General features: G+C 32.3%; 1 protein-coding gene across 1 annotated transcript in view; it reads right to left on the bottom strand.

The window, feature by feature from the left end:
* The window catches only part of LOC130903605 (uncharacterized), a 45,260-nt gene that overhangs the window by 8,454 nt on the left and 13,193 nt on the right, over positions 1-23,613 (bottom strand). The gene's annotated exons all lie outside the window — the stretch shown is intronic.

Here is a 23,613-nt window from a genome sequence, read left to right as displayed (position 1 = left end):
CCATTTTAACCATTGGGCATGAGCTAGCATTCAGATAGTAATGTAGAATTATTTATTCCGTAAACATTCGATGTAGATTCATAATGTTCGAATGTATAATTTAGAACATATACATACTTAAATATATGTTTTGATTTTGCAACTTTGGAGGCCTATAACTCAGAAACGAGAGGTCGTATGAGAAATTTTTTATGCCACAGCATTACTTTCACGTCTTCTACCTTGAATTTTTTGCATCAAGACCCCGGAACACCCTGTATTTGACAATTGATGAACAATTACAATGCAAGTAAAGCAGTATAAAAGATTTCGTACTTTTAGTTGCGAATAAGTTCTATGATTTAACTGGTCCCACATTTTAATAAGGAATACACTAATAGTAGTGAAGTTACAACTGATTCAGCGATTAAAGACTTAACCGATACAATAGGTATTTTAGTTACGAGCTGGTTATAAATTTTCTAAGAGAAAACAGGCTTAACGGTTCTCGGTATTTTAAGAAAAAATCGAAACTTATATTTCAATAAGATTTGGAACTAGTTTCATATATTTCAAAAAACGCATTGTATTATTTTTGTCCAGTCTTTGCAATGTTATCTATCCTGACTCTGGAGAGCTCAACCGATAATATTCTATAATATTATCAAAGAAAGAGAGAACGTGGAGGATGAAACGTCTGCCTTTAGTGTTTGAAGAAATAGTCATGGCTAACCACTGCCGTTATTTTTTCATTATTGAACTCAGCAGCTAAAGACTTGGCAATAGCATTAGTAGAACCTTTTCAAAAATGGTTACAAAAGTAATAATAATTAACAAAGCGAATACAGATTATAATTTTTAATAAAGAAACATATTTAACTTATAAGAGAGAAACATAAAATTTCTCAAAGTGTGATATCATTCGAAACAATTACCCATATTCATTCGCGGTTTACCGAGGCAAGTATCACAATATTCCGAAGTTTCGTGTCTTTGTCCTTTCAAAACAAACTTTTCTCTTGCCATTCCGCAATATGTTCAGTCTTCTGCTCAGCCTTATTTCATGTGTTGAATTGGAATGTCTTGATTGATCTTTGCGGAACTCATCTCCGAATTGATCCACTATCTCTCGACAAACCTCAAATGGAACATTGCTTTTTCTTTCCTGCTTTTTTTACAAACTTATATAAAATGTATCCACTTATGGACATCTCCATTCCATGAAAGGACATTTTCCTCCATGACTTGAAAGATTGTCTTAAGAAACTATGATGATGCCTATTGATCCTCCCAATCAATACCACCCATTCAAGCCGTGTAGTTGACAACAATTTTTGACTTTTCCATATTTTGTTGTTCACTTACTCTCACAAATCTTGTTTTTGTAATGAATCCAACGCTATCACTAGTTCTTAACAGCGTTACCACCCTTTTAAATTTCAAGGAAAATATACTCGTTCCTCCCATTTTATAAGCGATTAATTTATTTTTAACGAATTCGGGTTTCTTCATGGAATCAGGTATACCAATATGGTTGATATTGTACAATACTAGTATGATATCTATCTGTCTACATATGTTAACCTTGTGCATCTGGTACGTTCGACAATGATTTGTGATAAAGATGCAATGGAATTCTAGTACTGATAGGCAGATGAGATTTTACAATATTATCGGAGATAATACTACTATAATGTGGAACAATTTGTACACATACCCAGTTTCTGAGTCAGCGAAAAACGTATATGCGTAGGTCTCATTTTGTAGGCTTATTTGGGTTCTAAGTTATAAAACAAATTTTACTTTTGAATTTTACATATGATTTGTCGACACATATATCTTGTCCTGGTATAAAATATTATAATATAAACATGATAATCTTATTACAAATACTGTAAGGTAAATACAGACTATTTCATTTATCTAACTTGGAAGAGAGACAAAAAATTTAATGTCTCAAATACGGTGACAACGGAGTGCAAAAGGTTAATATATGCTTTTGCATATACCTGAGATTTGATTTTTATTAGGGTTTACCATTCTTAACTTATTATTTTACTTTTTACCAACGAATGTTTAATTTTCCATAATTTCATAATTTTTTTCTCTCTCTTTCAAAAATAATGTGTTCGCTGTACAGAGTTGAAATTTGGAGGGAAAAAGAGGAAGGGATAAACAAGTCGACTTAGCACAACCAGTAGACAGGGTTCCAAACTTAGAAGTTTTCCCCCAAATTTATGGAGTATTATAATTTAGGGGTGTTTTTAGGGATTTTGATAACTAAGTAGCGTTGAAGAATATCTATTGAAATGTTACAAAATATGATTATCGTTCTATTCATACTGCAACGGAATGGTGGATTTTGCACATTTCAACCATCCGCAAAAGTGTTCAAATTATTTAACGTCAATATGTTTGATTGCAAAAAATCGGAATCTGAAGAAAAATATTATATACTTAGAGTTTTTGATCATTTATGAATAAAGGATTTAAAATAATTTATTGATTATTTGTAATTCATTTTTCTTCCAATGATATTCTGTTATTTTTCATGTTATTTATTTAAAAATATTTCATTATTTATTTAATTAAAAATAAATATTTTAGGGTGAATCCCTAGGGGATTTTAGGAGGTTTTGATTGGAGTTTTAGGGAGATAAAGTTTTGGGAGATGGGAACACTATCGGTAGACTTCACGTTAGTAAATCTTTAGTAGTCCATTACCTTTTTCACACACTTTGAGATATAGTACATTCAAACTAATTGACTTAAAAGAAACTGTAGATATGGTCCACTTTTCCCAAATTTTATGTCACTGTCCGCCATTTTAGCAGAATTTTTCGATTCTATTCTCAAGAGATTTTTTACCTTGAAATAAATAGGAGCATTTTCAAGATATGAAAACAAATTCCAATTTTGAGAAAAATCATTTTATTATTATCGAAACAAAGGAAAGATTATGAGAAAAAATAAAAACGCATTTTATACATAATAAGATATGAACAAAATTTAAAAATCTGTATAACAAATAATCAATTCCGTGATAAATTTTGTCAGCGACCTTGTAACTTCAACGTAATATTGAACTATCTGTAGGTAATTTAGAAACACTTCTTAACAAACAAACCAATGTCTACATTTTTTTATAATGTTACAGTCGAATGATTGCCACTTGAATCGTTTTTGCATATCATTTATTAAAGTGCTTATGACATATTGTGAATTTTTAAACCTAAAAGTAGTGACATTCGAGCTAATATATTGGCTGTGAGAAGTTCTATATCAAGCATTTGAGTTTATCATTAATACAATGACTGGAGCAAGCAAATCAGTCTTGAGCTTGTCCAATAAAATTGAATACCTAGAAATTTTCTCAACGATTGTATTTGGTTCAGTGTATGTTAAATTATTAAGATGCAAATCCTCATATTATTTAATCAATATAGACTGAACCTATAGTATATAGTCATAACCAGAAAACATTTTTTGAGAATGAGACTACATCAAATGAATCATAAAATCAGTTCGATTTCAATCATAATGCCTGTTCTTCTACCAATACATGAAGAACGATAGGGATACTGGACTCTATACGATGATTGGAAGATATCTATTCTGCTAAAACAATCTACTGTTGTTATTGCTGTGTGATTGGCATATTAGACATACAGTATATTATTGAACTAAAAACCTTACGGTTGTCTGAAATGGTTCCGACCAAAGAAAGAAACAAGACATTTCTTCTATAATCATTAGCATTTTGCAACATAGTCTTTTTTCAAGTCCAGCAATGGTCCAATATTTTTAACCCTTGCAGATAATATTTGTTGTCTTTCTCTTCAAAATATAGGATTATGTATGCGATAACGTATTCATTTGATGAAAATCTTTTTTCTGCAGTTGAAACTTTGAGGTTATGAATTTTAGTCATGGCGATCACAAAAGTATGAGATGGTGCGTTATCCTGATGGAAAACCACTTTCTTTTTCTTTAAATTCGGTCAATTTTTACAATTTCTTCCTTCACTTTATCAAACAATGATAAGTAATACTCTCTTGTTATTGTTTCACCTCTTTGCAGATAGTCGATGAACACAAACGCAAAAAATTTTACTCATTTTGCTCAAAAATGAGGCAAGGGCAATGTTCATTCGAATCTACTTTTGATCCATAGTGAGCAAACGCGGAACTTCAAGCGCTAGTATCTTACGCATGCATAATTCTTCAGTCAGTATATGGCAAATGCATTCTTTTGATTTGTCGATAGCCTCTTCTACCTCTCTAATTCTAATCCAACGGTTATCCATTTCTATTTAGTGAAATTTATCGACGATTGTTGATTGTTGTCGCAGTTTTTGGCCGTATCGAACGTTCGTTGTCAGTCAAGCTGACACGGCCACATTTGCATTCAGCTGCTAAAAATTTTAGTGACATCTTGATACTCAACAAACAACGTCTTACTTATATGATTGTCACACAATACTATACATCTAAAATTGATGAAATTTTAATTTTCGTCAGAGTATTTTAATGCATGCGCATATATATTTCCCGATTTTAATTGATAAATGCTGAATATCTTCAAATTGAGGTCCGAAACTTCTTAGAAAACCCTTATATATAAATCATACTCAATTACTGAAATATTCCAAGAGTTATCTGGTTTTTCAATTCTTCCGCCCAAATCACTCTTTGCATGTAACAATACAAATTCACAACATGCAGCCACGACTGATCTAATAGAAATTATGCTTCCAATCACTTTGCGTAAATGCATGTATGATGGATAGGATAAAAACTGAATTCATATTTGGCAACTCATTTTGAAGAGCTTAGAACAAATATGGTCTTGCTAAAACAGCAACTAACCGGAATCAGAAAGGTGAGCGGCCTACTTCTTCACTTCTATTAGTTCATAGGATTTAAAGTTGGAAAGGCAACGTAACCTTTCTAACAACTGCTTTATAATATGAGTATAAAGTTGTGGGTATTGCTAAATCGACTCATTTCTCGAGAGAAACAAAATTTAAAACGAAGAGAAGATCTCTAAAAATTTGCGAATATCGCATACCAAAGGAGGTTTGTGAATAATGCTCAATGATAGATGCAACGGCAATATAAGAAAATAACGAATTCATTGGAAAACTTGAAAAACATTTCATGAATCTTCATGTCTCCTTTGGTTTCTAGGTCTTATAAAGTACAGTGGAGTATTTTCTGACGAAGCGATGAGAATATTCTTTAGGATATTTCTATTTTTAATAATTTTAAGAAATGTATGGTTACTTTAAATGTTACTTTAATATTTTGTACAATAAGGTTTAACGAAATTGTTTTATTGCGGTAGGCTTAGGCCTAGGTAGGCCAGTTATTCTTAATAATTAATCTTGTTGTAATTGCGACGATTAATTAATTGTATTATTAAAAATGAGTAAATCACAAGATACTGAATCTCCAACAGATGCCCCTGCCTCTCTGACATCAGAAGTGGGATCTGAATCATCTTCGGGTTGTTCTTCCAATCAGTTCCAGTTGCTAATGGAGATGCAAAATCGAAACCTGATTGAATTAATGAAGGCCGTAACCAAACTAGCGTCCACGAATCGTAATATCTCCTTACCAAAATTTAACCCGGAAAATTCATGTGCGGATTCGTTTGCGTGGTGTGTTGCAGTGGATATGTGTTTAGTAGAACGTCCTCTAGAAGGAAGTTCATTGGTTATTGCGCTCAGTGAAGCTCTTCAAGAATCTGCGTCTACTTGGTTGTCTCAAGTGTGTTACCCTGGGATAACCTGGACTGATGTTAAAGATCTTTTTATTGCAAGGTTCGCCGGAGTGGAAACATCAACAGCAACTTCAATTAACTTGCAAAATGGTCGTCCCAAAGAAGGTGAGTGCTTAGCATCTTACTCGAGTCGTATCCAGGCATCACTCACGTCAAAGTGGAAAAATTTAACTGCGGAAGAAATCGCAGTATCAGTTGTTTTTGCGGACGCGTCTCAGTTTGATAGTCATCTTCAACGTTTGGCATTTACCACGGATATAAAATTTCGTGTTCAATTGTAAAAATAATCAAAGACTTTTTCTTACACACGCAAGAGATCTATGTCATCTCAAGATGATCGACCATCGTCTGATGTTGAGAAATTCAAGTCAGTTGTGTCAATAAAGTGCCATTCTTGTGGGAAAATAGGCCACAAGAAGTTTGAGTGTCCTAAACTTAAGAAGAAACACACGGGCAAAGCAGTAACCACTGTGACGTGTTTCAAATGCGCAGCAGCCGGTCATATTGCACCGAACTGTACGGCTCCAGGTAGCGGTCGTAATGGTCCAGGGAACAACAAAGACAATGGTAGCGTCGAACGTCATGTGAATCTTTGCACAGTTGCAGCTCCTACTCGTATTCTGAACCATCTTGGTGAGTCGTTTCCATATTGTTTTGATTCAGGAGCGGAATGCTCACTAATGAAAGATTCCATTGCTCTAAAATTTTCGGGAAGAAGAATTAATGAATTAGTAATTTTAAAGGGTATTTAAAGGGAAATGTTGTAGTAAATTGTAATATGCAAATTTTATCTATTGTAATTATGAATTCGTTTACATTAGAGATTCTTTTTCACGTTGTCCCGGATGAATATTTGAACGAGAATATTTTGATTGGTCGAGAAATTTTAAGCTTGGGTTTTGAAGTAAATATTTCCAAACTTAATTTTAATATTTGTAAATCTAAAGTTATAAATAAATTTAGTAAAGTTGAAATTTTAAATTTTGATAGCGTTGATACCGATTTTGATAAAGATAATAAAATAAGATCAGTTTCAATATTAAAAGAATATGAAAGTTCTTTTATTACGGGCTTTCCTCGTACTCACGTTAACAGTGGTGAACTTGAAATACGTTTAATTGATCCAAGTATTACGGTACAGAGAAGACCATATAGGCTTAGTGTAGAAGAGAGACAAATAGTTAGAAAAAGAATAAATGAATTACTTGAAGCTAATATTATTCGCCCAAGTAATTCACCTTTTGATAGCCCTATCTTACTAATTAAGAAAAAGGAGGGATCAGACCGCTTATGCGTTGATTACCGTGAATTAAACACAATAGCAGACAAATTTCCTTTGCCGCTTATTTTAGATTAAATACCGAGACTTAGAAAAGCTAAATTTTATATCAGTTTAGATAAGGCCAGAGGTTTCCATCAGATTCCCATACATCCAGAATCTATAGAACGTACGGCATTTGTTACTCCTGATGGCCACTTTGAATTTTTAACAATGCCATTTGGGCTCAAAAATGCTACTTCTGTTTTTCAATGAGCAATTTTAAAAGCATTAGGTGAGCTCGCGTATACTTTCGCTGTAGTTTACCTAGACGATGTATTAGTAATTACGAATACAATAGAGGAAGCGTTTGATAGACTTCGAATGTTATTAAAAATTCTTATAGATGCGTGATTTTCATTTAATTTTTCAAAATGTTCTTTCCTTAAAACATCTGTTTCATATCTTGGGTATGAAATTAAAGACGGAGAAGTTAGTCCAAACCCTCGTAAAATAAATTCTTTAACAATGTTATCCGCTCCTCAGACCGTTACCCAGCTTAGACAGTTTATTGGCCTTGCGTCTTACTTTCGACGATTTGTCCCTAAATTTTCACAAATTATGAGACCATTATATGCACTTACCTCAGGTAAAAAATAGATTGAATGGACTGAGGCACATGAAAATGTTCGACAAGAAGTAATTCGTATTTTAACCAATGAACCCGTCTTAATTATTTTTAACCCGGATTATCTCATAGAACTGCATACCAATGCCAGTTCCGATGGGTACGGAGCAATACTTATGTATAAAGTAGATGGTAAAAATTAAGTTATTGAATATTTCAGTAAAAGTCCAGCTGAGTCCAGGATCATTCTTATGAACTCGAAACTATGGCTGTTCAAATCAATAAAACACTTTCGGCATTACTTGCATGGACAACAGTTTGACAACAGATTGACATTAACGATAGAGTACATAGATGATGGGCTTATTTTACAGGCTTTTCAATTCGATACAGTTTATAGAGAAGGCAATCGCATGGCTCACGCGGATTTCTTTTCTCGAAATCGTTTGCCCGATTTACCAAAACAAATTAATAAAATTGAAGAGAAACGTGGAAAACTCGCGGAAATATCGGTCGATTGGCTCCTTGCTGAACAACGGCGCGATTCGGAAATTTCAGAAATAGTCACCAAGTTACAAAATAAGGAGCTATCATCGGAAGACCTCTCAAAATCTTACGAGATTAAAGCGGGTACACTTTATCGAAAAGTACAAAGAAAAGGTTAAACCTTCTGTTCGCCGATTGTACCTAGAGCCTTTTGGTGGTCAGTTATTAACCACGTACATATATATATATATATATATATATATATATATATATATATATATATATATATATATATATTTATATATTTCACTAAATTAAAATCTAAAACTCCAAAAAACAAAAGAAGTAATATTATATATCAAGTGCCTTGTACTAATTGTGATGTTGTCTACATAGTGCAAACCTCTCAGTACTTAGAAAATAGACTAAGAGGTCATCAATATGATAAAAAAAAATAGAGATGCATTAACGAACCATGAAAAATCAAAAAAACATAAATTCATTGATAAAGATTCGAAAATTCTTGAAACGGAATCTAATACATGAAAAAGGGAATTTTTAGAAATTCATATGAAGTTGATTTCATCCTTTTTTGATGTACATGATGTAGGTGGTCTATTGATTAATACAAATATGCAAATTGTCAGTGTCAATATCATATTTTGACTTAAAGAAAAGTCGAAACGTCAAAATTTATATTTCTTGATTTTAGGTCACATAATGGTATACGCTGATGATCTATAATGAGATAGTTACAGAGGGAAAACGGTGAGGTTTGAAAATCAATGAAAACAAAACAAAAATAATGAGATTTGGAAAGCAACGTCAAGGTGGAAAGGTTAAAGTTGGTGAGTATGATTTTATGGAAGCAGAAAAGTTCAAGTATCTCAGGGTAATGATCAAAGAGATTGGAGAAAAATAATTCATGAATAACGTTACATGTTATGTTAATAGAAAATAATTGGAAAGTAAACTACTCACAAAATGAACAAAGATCAATAGATATAAAACCATGATAAAACCAGTAATGATGTACTCAGCTGAAACAATGACACTAACAAGAGACGAAAAAATTGAGAAGAAAAATAATCAGAACAATAATGGAAAAGTAAAAATTAGTGAAGGACTATAAGAACGAACCGAGAAATAACTGACGAGCTCAGCGGCGAATACGTTGTAAAAAAATCAAAGCTCAGCGAGTTACGTGGTTGGATCATGTATGTAGAGTAGAAACAAAATCTATAGCATTCGATGCGATACAAGGTGGTAGGAAAAGACGTAGCAGGCCTAGGACAAAATGATTAAATGAGGTGGAAGATGACCTAAGCAGAGTAGAAGTTGAAAACTGACAGGAAAGACGTGAAATTGAAAATTGTAGCGGGAAATGAACGAGAAGGTCTAGACATGGACTATGGGAACTTATCCACCCCAACAATTGGATCTAGAGAGCATGTTTGCGGTGCAACCCTATTAGCGGTGTTAAGCCATCATTATATTATAATATGATGAAATATTCATTTATGTAATAAGATTATCGACTATCGAAACAGAAATTTGGTATTTCAAAGGTCTGTGTTATTAATATTGCAATCAATATTTTGTAAGAGGTAATTGGATTCAGTGGCTAAGTAACAATTACCGAAAATATATCAAGTTCATTTGATATTGAAATTGGAGCATTTACGAAAATAAAATCTTTTTTAATAAACTTGTATCTGTTGATATGTGAACTAACTTGGCATTGTTTTTGGAGATTATTGATAATTCTACTATTAAAACTATATAAATATTCTTTAGAATAAATAATAGACTATGTTGCGCTGAAGGTTTTCAAAATATAGCTTTTTACACACTAAGAAATGACAAAAATTCGCAGAATTATCAAAAATGCAAGAAGACATTTTTTATTTTCCTAGGTAGCCACGAAATGGTACTCGAGTCCTGAGGAATACATATTTCACGCACTACATGAAAAGTATTCAAATTTGATCCCCAATCAAACTGAAATACATGGAATCGTTTATTTCTAATTGTTCATACAAACCTATAGTTTTTTACACTCTTCACCTTTTGACTACCTAATTTCAATTATTATTTTCAATGCGCATTGTAATCGAATCAATAATTCGATTTCAGCGCCTCTATTGTAATTGAGGATGTTGATATTTAACTTTTACTTTGATAGAATAAGAAAATAAGAAGAGTGAATTAGTAAAACGACTGAAAGTGGCACTTGAAACTGACGGCTTTGATACTGAAATATATCTATTCAAAGACGTCAATTTCTGCTAATATGGATATTCGGATATGAAGAAAAATATAAGAAATGGCAACGATGACAACGAAAACATAAAACTCCAATATTTTCTGTAAAGACTCCAACGTTTGACGATAAGACATCGTGGACCGGTTAGATTGAAGTAGCTGCAAGAGTGAATATTTGGTTTGATAAGGAGAAAGCAGTGAAGTTAACTATCGCACTCCGCGGAGATGCCTTAGATGGTTAGAATTTGTTTGTATGCCCTCACTTCACGAATATTAACAAGCTATGAAGAGTTCGTGATGTAACAAGGTAGAACCATAGAAGAAGAAGAGGACGAGAGCAAACTTGACCAGATCGTCAACTTGATAAATGATATGAATAAAATGGCGGCAAGAAGCCGGAAAAGACCACTTCCATTTGCATAGAAATATTGATGGAGTCTCCAATACAAAAAAATGTCTAAATGTGGCTTGGAGAAAATTCAAAATCGTCGATCGAAAAAATGTCATAGTATTGTAACACTATAAATGTGTGTATTTTTCTGTTAATAAAAATCATGTAAAATTATAATTATATAATTATAAAATTGTCCTTTTTGTGAATCATTTAATATGGTGCTATGTGTCTGATGACGCAACAAAATTATTATTTTCAAAATCTATTCTTATTGTTAATTTGGGCGTGGCTTCCGTTTTTTTTTTCAATAATATTTATTGTAAGCAGTTCCGATTATCGCTTTTTGCGTTTAGAGTCAAGGTTTGTTGTTGTTTAAACTTTTAATTCTAATTTGTATAGAAGTCGTATCATAATCCAATTAATTTATTTTACCATTTGCGCACAGGTGCGGTCCTGCCGTGTGTAAAGGTGTGTATCATCTATTTTGCAACAATACTATATAAGTTCTAAAATATCTTCACTTCTCAGGGTCACATAGCCACGTATAACTGTATAATTTGTTATTCTTTAAGTGTATATATGCCGTTTAACCCATTCAACAATAGTAGCTAGACATCGATTATCCGCCCTCTCTATTCATGTTGTGTAATTGCCAGCTCGACGATTGACATTTGTGAAACCAGGGGCCTTTTTGACATCAATAGCATTTTTTCGACCTTGTATAATATGCCGTTAGAAAAGTAGAGACAATAATGCTTCTTTAACATCGATAGTATCTTTTTGACATAGATTTTTGATACATCCTGTATATACCCCTTTTGACATTGATAGTATTTTTTGACCATGTATAATAATATACCTTTTTAATGCATCTTTGACATCGATTTTCCACCCCTGTATAATATGCCTATTTGAGATCGACGACGACGCCATCTACAGTAGTCATCGAAAAATGGTCACCCATTAGGATCAGAGAAGATCGGTAGAATAATCTTCACCTATAGAAGATTCAGCAATTGAAAGAAAAAAATAGACCTACCCAACAAGGAGTGTGAAGATTGTCACCGACACTCAAGGCATATTGGGCTCAATGAAACTCCATTGTCTTGTTGAAAATAATATTTGAAAACGATTATGGTTCCGAGAAGAGAAGAAAGCTAATTATTCCGAGATAGTAGCTGAGGAACTGAAGAAGTTACACGACAGACTAACGGAAGGATATCCGGGAGTCATGGAAGAAATGTACATCTTGTACTTTCTAAACGATTGCTTTATATATTTTTGGACCATTTCAGATGACAGACAACAGTGGTAAAGACATTCTAGTTGTAATTGATTAATTTTTCAAGACTTTAAAAGAAGTGGGAATGATAGATCAGCTGTAAAAACTGGATTCTCCAGTATCGCAGCAAGAGAGGGGGACACAATAGGTCCGACAACTGTCGGAAAGATATTGGTGAAAGAATTTATCAGCCGATATGGTGTGCTCTTGGATATCCACATACATCAAGGAAGAAATTTCGAGAGTCCTGTATTCCAGAAAATTTATGACTAGCTGGGAATGAAGAAACCAGGATAACCGCTTTACATCCACAATGAGATTAAAAATTGTGTAAATAGTGGAATATACCTGTCTAGAAGTTGTAGTTTCCAACCACTAGAAATACTGGGACCAGTATCCATCCATATTTGCAATTGCTTATCGATCTGCTATCTCAATAGGTCCACTGTTAAAACAATTGTGAAAATTTTGTTCTCCCTTGTAACCTAACGACCTAGATCACTTGGTAAAACTTGGAAATCAGACTCCAGTATCCCGCAATAAAATGAGACTCGAACACAATTCGCGGTACTGTTCTATCTGGAAACCAAAAACGAGTTTCAAGATCCATCCACCAAGCGTTTGAAAGTATCTCAAACCATGTGTCAAAATCCAACACGAAGTAACTACCATATTAGTGAATAGTTTAGCGTGTGAGTGTTAGTGAATTAATTATGTAAATTCATCTTATCCGTTTTGTGATTATGTGTTTGAAGGAATAAAAATAACATCACAATATGTATTTATAATGAAACGTTAAAAATATATATAAAGACGAGAAAATGAATCACCATAAAATACTGCTGCTGCTGCAGTCAGCACAAAACTTGTAAAGCTAAATTGCCCACTGAAGATTAGAATAAATTCAAAAATTTTAAATTCATTCAAATTTAAGTTTCCGCTAAATATTAATTTACATTTTTTGTAGTAGCGAATATTTTTACATGCTTTAGTGTTGATTTTCAATGTAGCACACACACGTAACTGAATAATAAACTTATACTTAAACTTAATAATTTTTTTAAAGAAGGAGTGAATTTATAAGGAAGAAAGAATTTAGTAATTTAAAATCACAGTCATACATTTCACACTGGTTTTTGTAAGTAGTGATTGGAAGTTAGTCATTGTCGAAAAAAATCGAACATATTTCTTATATTTCAATAATTGATTCTACATTAAAGATATAATTATTATCCTGAGAAAATTGCTATAAAATTATGGAAATAATGAGAATATGGAATAGTTTTTATGAAGAAATCAAGAAGCATAGACTTGGCAAAATCACACAAAATTCGTTGAAGTCGATAACCAAGTTTCGTGATTTTTTCACATCATTGGCGAGTCCAAATAACTGTAATTGTTAAGCCGTGAAATTAAACAATTATGTAAAATGATTGTTAATTATTCTGGTGCATTTAAACCAATTTATATAATCTGAACGTGACTTTGTTTGATAATTTGTCCCATCATTTGATATGGTTAATAGAGTGTGATATAACTCTTTTGGAATAGACATAGGAAACAGAGGCACTTCAGAATTTTCTCTCCTACTCTGAAAACAAATTATAACCAAATTCAACTGGAATGTTCAATTATTTAATCTTTCGATATTCAATAGTATTATGAATTGAATGAAATGCAGGATTTTATTCGTAAATATACCCATATCTCCTCAAAATTTGCAAAATACGAGGGTGGAGTTTTATGATAAACGTGCGAAAAATTTAGTGTCGTGAAGTGGTTAAAAATTGTGTAAAATGCGCGGAAATTTATCAAAAATCACTCGAGGAATTTGGGGATGAGTTCTTCTCTAAAACGCAAGTGCATGTTCCGCTTTCTGAAAAAGCCGAGAAGTGATAGTAAACTTGTACCATGCGCGGCGCCCCAGAACAAGTGTTGCCAATGAGAACGTCAGCGTCGTAGAAAAACTAATTTTGGGAGATCCACGCAGTGCTGAACGCGATATGGCTGAAGAATTGCGCATCAGCGTTAGTAGTAAGGAACAAATAATTATGACCGGCACGGTTACCGCAAATTTTCATCCAGATGGGTGCCAATACTGAATTTTGAATAGAAACTCATACGCTGCGAAGCTCACACGCAACTTTTGCAGCAGTATGAAGAGGAAGGAGAGAATTTATTGTACGGAATATCCACCAAAGAAAAGAGACTAACCAATTAACACTATATTCCGGAGATTAAACGCGAGTCTATGGAGTTAAAGCACAAACGACACTGTTAGCGGGGAAGAATAATTGCAGTCGATTCTATCACTGACCAATGAACTATGAACGCACAGTATTATAACGACCCGATATTCCAATCCGTAAAGCTATATTTCTGCAAGACAACGACAGACCGCATACAACTCGACTCGCAATGGAAACGTTGAACGAGATGAGTTGGAACACTCAACTTATGAACCCGATTTGTCAGTAGGCGACTATTATTTATTTGGTCCATTAAAAAAGGTACTTTGGTGACTACGATTCGAAAGCAGTGCGGAGGTGGAATCCCACGTGCGTTAATAGTTACGTGACAAGTCGATAGATTTTTACCAAAAAAGCATTCGAAATTTTCGGAGAGGTGGCAAAAGTGTGTAGTGTGTGACGGAGACTAGGTAGAGAAACTTCAGTGCTGTAACTCAATAATAAATTTTTTTTAACAAAATTCCGATTTTCATTTGAGTGAGTACGCTATTTTGATATGATAGATTTGAAAAACAACTTAGTTTCCAAGTTACGGGTGTGGGGAACACAGGCGATAGTTGAGTTAGGGCACCTTGTGTACCAGAAATAATATGTTTTCCTTGGCACGTTTCATTATTTCTTCATTGTGAAAAACTTTCTTTTTTTTCATTTATCCAAGATAATTCAGACAATTTTGATTATTAATTTGTGCTATTGTTAGTTCTTTCCTTCTTTCTATTCAAATAGCTGGTTTTCCCTTCATCGGCAAGATTTTGGATTAAACTCATTACAACATTTATAGGTACTAACTATAGCATTTTTCTTTCTCCATAGCGTATTTTTCCCGGGACAACCAAGATAGTAAAAATGAGTTTTTCAATCGATTTTCCAACAAAGAAATACTTTTTGCTTAACTCGATAGAATTAATGGCTTAGGAGATATGTAGATTTCTAGATGGTTGTTCGTGCCAAGGCAACTTTTCGCAAGAAAGATTCCGAAGAAAATTCATAAATTATAATTATTTATTGAACATACTTCTGTATACTGTCGAACATCTTGTTACTTTCATAAGAAAATAAAAGACACGTAGAAAAATTTGGTTGGTTAGCTTACAACCAACTAAAAATTAAAAAAATATACATGTATACGTATTATCGGATTCTCATATATCACATAGTGATGTGTGGTCATACAAAAAAAAACTAGAATTAATGTTCGAAGTGGGCGCCTTGCACTTCTACACACTTCCGGAGTCTATGGAGAATATATATTTGAACTTTGAAGGGCATTCCAAGATTTTTCCCTCTAGCCTCACAATGGAAGTTTATTCTATCGATCATTTTGTTCTTTGTGTTTACCGCTGTCACATATACCAAGCTTTTAAGATATCCCCAAAAATAGGAATCCATTGTATTTAATTCAGAAGAATACGGTAGCCATGCAAATGGGCCTCTCCGACCAAACCAGCTATTAGGAAAAATGTTATCTTTTATATTTGATTATTAACATCTTTGAAGTTTTTCTTTATGCCAGCAATATGATATTCGATAGTATGCAGTACAAATGTTTATTTATTTATTCTTTAGTTCTCCAAGAAATGTTTGATTGTGTTTTGACCCCTCCTGTAAGTATATTCAATAAATAATTACAATTAATGATAATTTTCTTCAGAATGTGTCTTTATGCATATACAAAGATCTAAAAATCTACATATCTCGTAAACCATAAATTTTATACAGTTAAAAAAACAGTAGTTTTCTCTGAATAAATACAGATTGTTAATCATTGGGCATGACTCGCCCCTGGCCTGCAGATAGTAGTGTAGAATTATTTATTCCGTCAAACACACTACATTAATATACGTAATTATCCATTAAAAATTCATAATGTTTGAATGTATAGTTTGGAAAATATAAATATGAGTTCTGCAGCTTTAAATGCCTAAAACTCAGAAACGAGGGGTCGTATGAGCAAATTTTTTAGTCACGCATCTATTCACTCTCGAATTTTGTGCATCAAGTCCCGGAATACCCTGTGTATGGATAAATAGTCTGGGAAAGAAAGAGGAATGATAGAGTTAATCCTTCTAAATGTTATAATGAGTTTAGCCGAAACTCTTGCCGTATTTATATGTTTGGTTAGAAATAAATTGACATATTTAAAGTTCCTTTCAAATAAAAGCATACCCCATACAAAGAAAAAAACAAACTTCTTTGTCACTCTTATATTCCAAATATAAAAAGAGAATGGAAACACTTTCTGATTGTGGTTCATAGGTCTACACTAACCCCTGGAGATAGTATTGATAAACTTTCCCTTGATCCTAGAGACGCTTAGTGAACCATACAAAAATAACACGATCTCTCACACTTTTTATTTTTAATGAGTTTTTCCAATATGCTTCTTTGTAATTAAACCCAGATGAAGTGAAAAAGCGGAACATTAACGGTGTAGACGGAAATAATTGTGTATGTAATGTAACATGCCATTCGGCTTGTTACGTTTTTCTTTAAACATTTTGAAGATTCCTTTGTTCACGTACGTTTTTGAAGTAATTAATTTATTATCGTCCTTCCAATTCATTCGAGAAATTCCATAAAAACTCACTCAGAGGTAAGGATAAGGTTATTTGTGTGTAATTCTAGTAAATTTTTACTGATATTATCATTTATATTCGCTGTCGCTAGAGCGTTGGGAGTTCGATCAAGGATTAAGCTGATATACCACAATACCACAAAAAAAGAAACCAACGAATACTAATTATTATTATAAATTTCTTCAATTTATTATTTCTTAGACCTTTTGATATATTAATGCATCTAAATGTTCTTGATTTTAGGTCTCTTCTGTTTTAAAATTAGTTTTTTTTGATAATTTTTCAAAGAAAGATGAATTTTGACGTTTCGACTTTTCGTCTTTATCAAAATATAATATTGACACTGACAATTTGCTTATTTATATTGATCTATTAATTTTTCTTATTAGAACAAAGTTCTAAGTTGATTTTATTCCTATTTTGATATTCATGATGGTGATGAAGGTGACCTATAGATCAATATAAATACGCAAATTGTCAGTGTCAATATTATATTTTGATAAAGACGAAAAGTCGAAACGTCAAAATTCATCTTTCTTTGAAAAATTATAAAAAAAAACTAATTTTGAAACAGAAGAGACCTAAAATTAAGAACATTTAGATGCATTAACAAATTTTATATAGCGATATACAGTCAAGAGAAGTTTTGTGTTGTACATTCGATAGATTAACTTAACTTCAAATGTTGAGTTAATCTATTGCTTGAATTTTGATGATAGTTAATTGAACATTGACAACACGATTTTAATTTTTATGATGAGAAGGGGTGGATCGTTGTCAAATATTTTTTTCTTTTAATTAGTAATAAATTGCAATTGGAAGTATTCGGATAAGTTACGTACAATCTGGTAGCAAATTCGGGAAAATTTTATTATTCTTTTATTGTTCCCCTGTTTAGGTAATAGTTGTTTTGAATAGAATATGAATTAGCTATGTCTTCATGATTGTATATTATTAAATAACTATTATATTATATATTCTGTATACACTTAACCATTTGTTGATACCATATACAATTGAACTTCTAATTTCCTCCGTTTTAAAATTATTATTCCGTACTTTCTATTTCCTCCATTTACAATGTATGTATATTTCCAATTATCACCATTTGACATGAAATTCATTTAACGGTGTATTCCAGTCAAGTTTTTATTCAACCACTATGGTAATATTTTATTTACATGAAAAGTAGATACGCGACTGTTCCCCTTATTTTCAACGTCTACTGTTCGTTAAAAGCGTTGTTTATTGAAATCCACGTGAATCGATATACAAATTAGCAAAAATAAATACGCCCTGAAAATGAACTAATAACAGTTTCACCACAATTTATACAGTGTTTTCCTCTGCAGCATTTATCTTTAACGTTGATTGAAGTGGAATTTGTCCAACCGAGTAAAATACCAAAATCATATCTAGAAAAATTAAACTACCAATTGGAGCAATGACGTCTGCTGAAAGGTATCCTTAATAAATATTTTAGTAATTTTGAGCCCTGCATAAATTTTTGTTCGACTTATGTTAATTCTTCCATGTAACGGTTATAACCATTTTTTAAGCACATCAAATTGGAGCCTCAAACGTCGCCATAGTATTTTGTCATTACCTGATTGTACGCATAAAATCCAACCACTAGAACGAACTAATATGGGTCCTTTAGAAACATACTATAGAGAAGAACTCTGTAATTTTATGAAACAAACATGAAAACATGTATCACATTTTCATGTTGCTGAGAAATTGCAATGTTAGATGTGTGAACCATTTCCTCTTTGTTGTTTATATTGTAAGTCTAAAATCTGAGAATAGTATTTAGTAAGAGAGGTGGATTATAAAACGCAAGAATAGGGAGTGGTTCATAACTGTACTATTAGAAATACATAAGGGAACGTGATAATTTAGACAAATATATATAAAGATAAAACTCACTTAACATTCTGTCTTGTCAATTACTTTTCTAGAGGGAAATTATTCGCAAGTAGTATTATAACTATTATCACTTCTTTGTCCATTTTTTTTCCTTACGAATATTTCTTATTCCATTATTGTTCTCAAATTGTGAATTTTCCTGCTTCTTTCTTTCTGTTTGACACTATATCTGAAATTGCATGCAAGCAATCTGTTACTTCTACTTGTGTTGTGCTCTCCACTGGCCACATATAGAAGGTATCTACAATGTAACGGTGTAACGTCTATGTTTAAAGGAGTTTCTAAGCATTCTAAAATATTGTCATATGATCTGTGATTTGCGATTACTTCGCAGCAAATGACATTCTGAATTTATATTGGGGATGACTTGGTTAGCAGACATAACAGTATTCCACCTCATTGCTGAGACCACGCTTATACCTTTTGCTTTACAACAATTATAATCTCCTTTGTAGTTATTTTTTGTACTTCAAACGTGGTTTGGTGCGTAAGAAAATAAGAGTGAAGCGACATTAAGTATCGTTTCAAAATAATTCACAATTATAGACATACACCGAATGTACCGTGTAGTGTCATAATATAAAATAAGCTTTAGTGTTTCTGCTTTTGTTACGACTATATACAATTTAAATGCAATTGCCGTCTAGTTTTGTTAAGTTATCTAATTCCATACAAGTATGATGCAAAAACAACTCCATAGCTTCTAGTACTAATTGTGTGAATATTTTACTGACATGTTTATACTATGAACTCACACATGCGTAGATCCAGGGGGGTTACGGGGGTCATGACCCCCCCCCCCTAAACCCTGTTTAATTAACTTGGCTTTTGTTTCAAAGTCGATGAGGAATTGAGGTTTGATTTATTCCTCTATGTAACATGTTTTTTGTCAATGTTCGTGCAAGTAGGTCCATGACCTAGCCCTGAATGTGATCTACTTTCATAAAATAGCCCAAATCTCACTTTCCAATATAATTTCTTTATTTTACATTCTGAACTAAACAGGTCGGATTACTCTGAATTTTCTGAATAGTTCTGATTGTTTGACGTTCCTTTGTTGAACCTCTTGCTCACTTCTTCCAACTTTTCAAAAGTAATCTTCATAGTCACCTTTGGATATACAATACTTACTTAATACGTACGGAACGGGATCTTATTTTTCTAGAATTATTATTAGAATAAAATTTGATCCATTTATTTATTGAATTTAACACAACCGCATACAAGTATAAATACTAGATGATTTATTATAAACTGCATATTTCTTGATATATTTATTCATCACACACTGAACCACGATCTAACAAGTTATTTTTAACATAATGGGATACATAAACAAAAGTTTACTGCCTAAGCTCAAATATACATGTACATTTATATATATATATATATATATATATATATATATATATATATATATATATATATATATATATATATTTTCTTTAAGTCTAATTCTCTTTTCCTTGTATTAGATTCCGTTCCAAGAATTTTTGAATCTTTATAACTTAATTTATGTTTTTGATATTTGGAATATACAAAAAAAGAATTTTTAGAAATGGCCCACATTCATAGGAACGAAAAAGCTATACATGATAGAAGATACATAAATAATTGAAGTAAAATTTATAAATCTATTTTATAAATTCCAATAAAACTACAAATATATTGATTGAGACTAAGGGAAAATTAATTTTTCTTATTGGAACAAATTTCTATTTTAATTTTATTTTTATTTTGATGTACATGATGTAGGTGATCTTTTGATTAATACAAATTCGCAAATTGCAAACGGCCCTTTCGGATGTTGAGAATTATTTCAAAATGTTTGGCTTTAAGCACATTTTTTATTTTCTGGTATAGCTAGAAATGCCCGGCTGCATGATGTTTCTTCGTACATTGTACTATAATCGCCTGTTTGTTCAGCTTTTGCTCGTTTCCATCTATTTTTAATATTAAATTCTTCCATATTTATGATGATTTATCTATATTTTTAGAAATAGTAGTAGAAATCTTGTCTAAATAATTAGTGTTTTTATCGTGAAATCACTTATTGAAGAAGAAAAATCTAAACGTAGTCTTCAATATTTCAGGCGATTACATGGATGTATTGAGTTGTTCCATTAAATAATAATTTCAATTGAGTTTCTTCGAGGTGTAGAGAGTCAGATAAACCATCGCTATTTAAGCGTTGAAATGGGATTTTCTTTCTTAACAATCCTTTTTCTTCCACTTCTGTTATTAAAGTGTTTTCTGCATCTTTAAATCCTTTCATACGATCGATTATTTTTAATGCAGGTGCTGCTATTTCATAAAAGGTTACAATTTCATGAAGCATTTTGTTATGAAATCTATGATCTAAAAGTCGTTCACTTTGTTTTATTTCACCATGAATCCATTCTACTATCCAACGGAGTTTCGTGACAAAACGGAATTTATGGCACTCTTTTGTAGTTAGTTGCTTGCGGTTTTATTTTTGAAGCAGTAATTAATACTAAATAACCCCTAATTTCTAACTAATCTTGCACATCTCGAAAATCTCGGTCAAGAACGGAGACGAATTTAAAATTCTAAACAATTGATTCGTATAAGCGTTATTAAGATCATTCAGATTCGCTCTATAAGGCCCAAATATACAAACAACATATCTACTAGTCGTACATACGTACCGTCACAAATAAGCATAAGTTTATCGTGAAAATCATCATAATAATTTAGTAGTATCAGTTGTATGCTCATCAATAAGATTTTTAGCGTTCACTCCAAAGGATATTCTAAGTACATCAGCCTTAGAAGATTTTATTAAAAACATGCAATGTTCACCAATTACTTGAGAAGATGACAATAGTGACGATGAAGAAATCATTTGATTGTAATTGCCAGATCTTAATTTAAATAGAAAAACCACCAATGCTTCAATAATTGTCCTTGATGTACTGTTTCGCATTGATGTCATCATAGTTTTAGTAGTTCAATAAGATTCTCCCTAGATAAACCAGTAAATATTCGTATTTAATTATCTGATAATCCCTAGTTATCCACCCTATCAAATAAAGTAACATAACTCTTACAAGTAGGAATTGTCTGCAAAATATCTGTCTCACATCTTTCGCTGTTACTTTTGTATTATATGAATATATATGAGATATAATATGAGGATATATTGAAAAATTCTTAGCCTACTATAGAACCAAACAAAATTTGAATGTCCAAATATTTTATTACTCAATATATTCTCTCTTAATTGGGTACATTTATTACAACGAACCTGCAACGTCTCTAGACCTTTAAACAATGTTTCTTCTTGCTCTGCAAACCAGACCTCCACAGCTTTTATTACATCCTTGTTGGAAGAAAATTTACGACCTTTTAGTTTTCAACTTTTTCAGTTGAGTAAAGAGATAATAGTCAGATGGAGCCAAATCTGATGAATAAGGGGGGTGTTCTAGTATTTCAAACCCTAAATCACGAATTTTTTGCATGGCAACATGAGATTTGCGTTTTTTCTCTTTAATTTTGTCCCGGAGAGTGGTCAGTAATGTCGAATAGTAATCTCCAGTTATTGTTCTACCCTTATCCCACATATTAATCATGATTACTCCATGGCAATTCCAAAAAACTGAAGCAGATTTTTGGACACAAGATTTCTTAGGTCTTGGACAACCAGAGTGTCGCCATTCCATCGATTGTTGCTTTGTTTCTGGATCCTAGAAATTTACCCAAGTCTCATACATAGTAACAATTCGGTTTAAGAAATCGTCTTCGTTTTCAAATCGAGCACAGATCAGACGCGATGCTTCTACTTTTGCACGCTTTTGGTCAACATTCAAACATTTGGGGATCCATTTTGCATCAATTTTTCTCATGTCCAAATTGACGTGAGCTATATGATGAACGCGTTCGTATGAAATATTCAGTGCTTCAAATATCCGTTTCAGGTCAACTGCATAGATATTTTCGGAGGCTGACACAGAAACTGGTCTTCCCGATCAGTCATCATCTTCAATGGAAAATTTACATCTTTTGAAGCTTGCAGTCCAATTTTTCACGGTCGCATACGAAGGACATTGATCACCAAGGGTATTAAGCGTATCTTCGTAAATCTGCTTACCTCTCAACCTTTTTAAATACAAGTACTTGATGATGGCTTGATACTAAAATTTTTCGATTTTCACAATTTCGGTGGACATCTTTTTTCTTTTAATTTATTGCGTAACTTTGGTTTCCTTTTTTGATGTCATACTTTACACTGACACTTCTAATAAGTTATTGTTCGTTGCTATGATAACGCAATATTTTGTTTATACATGGAACTGGTCTAGACTAACAAATCAATACATCCTCATATGTTAATTAACTGCAAATCTTCTTCATAGATCCGATTATATGCGTTGAACAACAACGGTTTCCTCTAGGAATGAAAATAGATCACTTTAAACAACAGTGTAAGAGTGCATTATCAGATTGGTAGTGCGATAAAAAATATTCTAACAATTCGTCTGAATCATTTTGTACCTTATAGTCCAATTATGGAATTGATTCAATTTCGAACTGAGTTATAGGAGTAATTTATTAATTTTGATTAATTTCGTGAAAACTTCTAAATCTTTTCGCTTATACATTTTTATACGATAGGCTCCACACACTACACTATTAAAAAGAAGAGTTTTTGGTTTTGCTAATACATTCTGCCATAATCTTATATATTTTTCTGTTATTAAGATTTTTTGGACCTTCCATTTTGAAAGCATATCTATCAACACCTTTGAGATTTTTCTCATTG

This window comes from Diorhabda carinulata, chromosome 2 (assembly GCF_026250575.1).
Source record: "Diorhabda carinulata isolate Delta chromosome 2, icDioCari1.1, whole genome shotgun sequence".
Classification (NCBI taxonomy): Eukaryota; Metazoa; Arthropoda; class Insecta; order Coleoptera; family Chrysomelidae; genus Diorhabda; species Diorhabda carinulata.
The sequence above is the reverse complement of the archived record's forward strand: the minus strand, read 5'-3'. Positions and strand labels throughout refer to the sequence as shown.